Source organism: Colossoma macropomum, unplaced genomic scaffold (genome assembly GCF_904425465.1).
Source record: "Colossoma macropomum unplaced genomic scaffold, Colossoma_macropomum, whole genome shotgun sequence".
Classification (NCBI taxonomy): Eukaryota; Metazoa; Chordata; class Actinopteri; order Characiformes; family Serrasalmidae; genus Colossoma; species Colossoma macropomum.
In genome coordinates, this window is record NW_023494808.1 from 2,598,325 (window position 1) to 2,604,138 (window position 5,814).

Consider the following 5,814-nt stretch of genomic DNA (forward strand, 5'->3'; position numbering starts at 1 on the left):
TACAATAAAGAATTTATAGTGGATTGGAGAGCTTGCCAGACCCTGCTGCAGCAAAGCGGCCCCAAACCATGACATTTCCACCTCCATCCTTCACACCTTCACAGTTGGAATGAGCTTCTTGTGCTTAGATGCTGTGTTTGGTTTGTGCCAAACATGTCTTCTGTTACTGTGTCCAAATAATTCAACTTTGGATTCATCTGTCCAGAGTACATTATTCCAGAAGTCCTGATCTTTGTCTAGGTGTTTGGTGGCAAACTCTCTTTCTGAAGGTAGATGCTTGTATTTTGACATGAACTGTGGCAAGAGCTTCCTGTGACCTAACCTTTTTCTTTTTATCTCAGTATTCTTAACATGAAGATCTAATGTCCATATGTTTAAATATTTTTACAAAAACAAAGGTTTCATGGGGTGCCTTAATTTTTTCACATGAGTATAGCTTCTGAGCTCAGAATGTCTGTCATTGCAATTTCAGGCCTCTGACTATTTGCCTGGCTTTGATGAGGATTATCTCAAAGGTGGCCACAAAGAGTATGGGGAAGATAGAGCATCCAATGGCAATTCCAGCTTCCAGCTTTTGCCATCCTGTCATAAAGCCCTCTGGGAAAATCATATGTTGAGGTTGCTGAAATACTTGGCTATGATGTTGATGACACAAGCTGGTGTGTGAAAGAATTCCAATGCGAACTTGAATAGCTTGTTTTGTATCGAGCCGTAGGCCTTTGACAAATTGAGCCACACCACATGTAGGTCACAACCTTCTATTTTGGCATGCTTTATATACTTCCAGATCATTGAGGAGTGTTCAAAGCATCCTGGGAAACCTGTTAGGCCAGCCTTTTGGCAACGTCTGTTGATGTAACCGTTGCCCTTGAGAAAGCTGGTCATTCCTCTAGCCAGCACCGAGAAGAAAACCTTCTACTGTTTGGGAATGAAACCCCCAATTGCCTGTTGCCATTCTGCTGGGATGGTCAGTTGATTTTGCTGCACCATTGTGGTTGTTTACGCTGGTATGCTGGTTGTGTGTTTGAAGGGTGGCTAGTATGCTTGTCTAGGGAATCAACTCCACCTCTAGGGCTGCTTGCTTTGCTGGTGACTTCCCAGCATTGTTGGGACCAGCTGCACTATAGTGTCTACTTGGCCTTGGGTCCCTTTCATCTGACTTGCTGAAGCAGTGCGAAAATACTGGTCAAGCTTCCTAGCACACTTCATCCTTCCTTCCTCTCAGCGATCTCACTCTCTGCCACCCACAAAAACAGTTCCAGAGGACTTTCTCTTTGTCATTATCCATTTCATTTATAGCTATTTGGTCTGTCCTAGTAGGCCCAATTTTCTCCAAACCTCTTGGAGAGACTTCAGGTTGTTTTCTCTCACTTTACTTCATAATCTGTTAGGGTTCTTCTGCTTGGGAAGCTGGTGTGTAGGATGACTAATCATCTATACCTAATGCAGTCTCTCCTGCTGTTCAGTGGTCTTTCCTGGATGTCCTCTAGTCTTTCCTGGATGCCATCTGCACTCGCATAATAGTCACTGGTCATTCAAGAATGTTAATATGTTATACAGTTGGTGTTCTTCCTGCGTAGCTTCTTTGCCTGCCACACCTCCACCTTTGCACACCGCAGGTCTGTTGCAGGGCCTTCAGTTGGAGCCACCATTCATTGATGCTTTGCCCCTGCCCAGTACATCTGAAATGTCAGACCTGAGATGTTTTCTGTGGTTTGTGTTTGTGATTTCCAGGTCGCAGTTACATGATGGTCTTTGTGATTGTGGGACTAGCATGTATTGGAACTGTGATCACTGTGTGCTTTATCTTTCTGATGATCAGACGGGCTAAACGAACAGTTCAGGTAAGCATCTGAAATAACCTCTGTACTGCATTTGTGGCTCATAATGTACTTAATGGTTGTTACTCACTCCTCTGGATTTCAGTGGATGGTTTGATTGCCCTTAGTCTAAAGCATGGGTTCTCTATTCTGACCCATGGAATAGATATGTAATAGTTATGGAATAGTTATATTAGTGTTATGTATAGAGTTCAAATAATGTGTTGTCCTGAAACTCAGTAGATTATATTTCTTTGACCTTGTATGCTAATAAGCACACAGAACTCAAAAATTGTTAATAAATGATATATTCTGATAAGTAATGGTAAATAATACGGCATAAATATAAATTATGTTCTCTGCTGAAAAAAAAAACAAAAAACAAAACAAATGTAACAACAGAGGCTATTGCTTGAATATGATACTTTTGCATTGTTTTATTAACAGACAGTTTCAAAACAGGCTAAAGATCAAACTCAATTGATTAGTCCAAAATGATTAAAGAAAAACTACAAAAACAAGGAAAGCAATCCCAAATATCAATGAGGTCCATAGAAGTGGAGGAGGTATTGGTTAAAAAATCAAGGAAAGAGAGTGCTCTGAAACAGCAAGTGATTAAGCTAGAATGACCACCAGGGGAATGACCAGGAGTTACCGTAGCAGTATTCTGGTGGGGACATCTGGAAGCCAGTACAAAGATTGCCAGGAGTAAACATGACTTGGGCCCACGGGCGGGTCCTGACCATGTAAGGGGAACATTAGTCTAATTTAGACAAAATAATACAGTTTTAGTTGTTTTTCAGTATTTCACATATAGTATTCAAGGATAAATAGTATCCTGTAATTATCTGTTCCTAGGAATTTTATGTTATTTGCTTTAAGATGTAAAACGCAAAATATTATGGACACAAATTTAACTTCAGGCTGTTATTTTCAATCATATGCAAATTTGTTCATCATTCTGGACACAGAACATTTCTTAAGGTTTATTTATTTATCTAAATCTCCCTACAAAGTTTATGTAATACTATATATTTTTTTAGGAATGTTTTGTGAAGTTGTGCTTGACTAGCATATTAGGATCACTTGTTTACCTCTTTACTCATTTTATATTATTAAAAATAAATAAATCCTTGATTCCAAAATACATTTACATTTCATTTACATTCTCAGCTGACAGGTTGTGGACTGTTTAAGGAGTCAGTAAATAACAAGTCTGTGTCAAAAATGTGATTTAAAGAGGAGGGAAGATTTTTCTAGTTTCGTTTTTATAGTTGCCTGCCAAAACAAATTAGACTTTATCAGTTAACAATGTTTTAATTTACAGCAATGATTTCTTTTACTCAATCCTAGAATTTTCCTTCTACTGTTGATGATCCTACCGCATGTGGCCATGGCCCCAAACAATATGATAGAGTTCAGACCCTACCTCTTGTAAGTGATTCACATTCTACAAAATGAGAAATTAAGACTCACTTCAGTCAACCTTTTTAAAACACTTATGTATGAGAAGCTTGTTGCATTATGTGTTCATTATTTCTCAGTGTTGATCATTCAGTGACTGTGTATATCTTTAGCTGTTATAATCTGTGGAGACAGCAAAGTTCATCTTTTGATTTCTCATCAAAAATACACATCAGCTGAAGATATATAAGATGGTGATTATTATGATGGCTTCCTCCCGCTCTTTTACACAGGTAGCTCTGTCCAGGCCCCGTGATGACAACAACAAAGCTCTTACCAAGCATGCTGCAGGTGAAGGTGCATACGGAGGACTTAAAGATACAGGCTCTTCCTTTCATGACACGAACCAAACTACTGATGACACATACGTGGTTCCTGGTGATCTTGATGAATTGTATGCTGTAAGTAACATATTATCTATTCTATTTTTTAAAATGTCCTGCATAATTTAGCGGTTGAGATGTAAGCAAAGTCATTCAGAGTGGTTTGATGTGAAAAGCTCTGTTCTAGAGAAAATGTATAACACAATTATCAGCATTTTACTTACTATCCACAACCCCCAGTGAACACATTTTGAGTGGTCCTTTTAAGATTAAATAAACACTCCACCGACTCGATTAGGTTTAGACTAAGTTTAGGGCCAGGGTGAGGGTTAGGACTGGTTTTGGGTTAAGGTTAAGGTTAGGATTAGGGCCAGAGAAAGAGTGAGGTTTAGAGATTAGGTTTTGGGTTGAGGTTAAATTAGAGTTACAATAAGGCCAGGGTGAGGGTTAGGATTAGGTTTTGGGTTAAGATTAGGGTTAGGATTAGAGCCAGGGTGAGGGTTAGGATTAGGTTTTAGGTTGAGGTTAAGGTTAGGGTTAGAATTAAGGTTAGGTTTAGGTTTTGGGAAAGGCTGGGTAAGGTTAGTTTTACTTAACATATAACATCAACAACACATCTACTTAATATAAGTAATCTATCAACAGAACATCACTTTTGTTTACCTCAATGCATTCAGATGCTGCACTACTGCTACTTCACTGATATGTTGTTGATGTGTTTCTGATACTCTGTTAAGTATTTATTAATAATCTACAGAGAACCACTAAAAAATAAAAATTGTAACATTTTGACATGATCTCTATAGTTTTTGTAAAATATGTTTCAGAAATCATAATTTCTGTGTATTCATAAACATTTTATGTAATAACTTTCTGTGAAGCAGCTTTTCGAAGCATTAAACTCTTCAGAGTTTAATGCCTCTATATAAGCACCACTGAACAATTCTGACTCAATTCAGTGAGTTTCTCTAGAACAGAGAATTTCACATCAAATGAATCTTACTGAGTTTGATCATATGTTATTAACACATAATAACTTAGTTATGCATATATTTAGAAAAAAAGTAGAATTCCCCTTTAATGTTGGTATACTCTAGCTTTTATTTTCATAATGAATTCTGTTATTTGCCAGTCATTATGTCTGTAGATTACTCTCTTTCTCTTTCTCACTCTCTCTGACCTCTTTTCTCTCTCTGACCTCTTACAGAATGCCCATACTGATTCTGCTGTTGATGCCTGTATGACTCATGACAAGGATGGATCTCCTGACTATGAAAATGTATATTTATATGTGCTAAAAGGCATATAATAACATAAATAATAATAATAATAATAATAATAATAATGCATACATACATACATACATCATCTAAACCGCTTATCCTTCTGGGTCGCGGTGGGGTGCTGGAGCCTATCCCAGCTGTCATTGGGCGGAAGGCAGGATACACCCTGGACAGGTCGCCAATCCATCGCAGGGCAGACAGACAGACATACACACTCACACACACACACTCACACCTAGGGGCAATTCAGCATTTCCAATTGGCCTGAATGCATGTCTTTGGACTGTGGGAGGAAACCGGAGTACCCGGAGGAAACCCACGCAGACACGGGGAGAACATGCAAACTCCACACAGAAACGACCCTGGTCACCTGGCCGGGAATCGAACCCAGGCCATTCTCGCTGTGAAGCAACAGCACTACCCAACAGCACTATAATGAAAAAACCTAATTTATCAGTTATGTCTGGCACACATTTGATGCAAAAGTAAAAGTGCCTATAGCAGAATACTGAACTATGATAAAGAATTAGCTTAAACATGAAATTACAAAATTATGTTATAAAATATATAATATTAACACAGTTGACCTCTAATTATGTGTTCAGAAATGTGCAGCTGATTGATGTAAATGCAGTTCTCTCTCTGTCTCATCTGGTCCTTTGTAGGTTGACTGGAAACGGAAGGATGGATTGAGATTACAAGAGTAAAATCACCGGCGTTGCCAATTTTCTCAAACTCAACTCTGACAAGACTGAAATCAGACTGAAATCCAAGTAAACTGGGGAGCACATTTAACTTTTGACATAGATGGTGTCGTGGTTGAAAGTTTCCCAGTTGTTTGGAAGCTTGGTGTTATTTTTGCTGCATTACTCAAGACTTTTTTCCACCTTTGCAACATTTCACTCTGTCTAGATACAGACATAC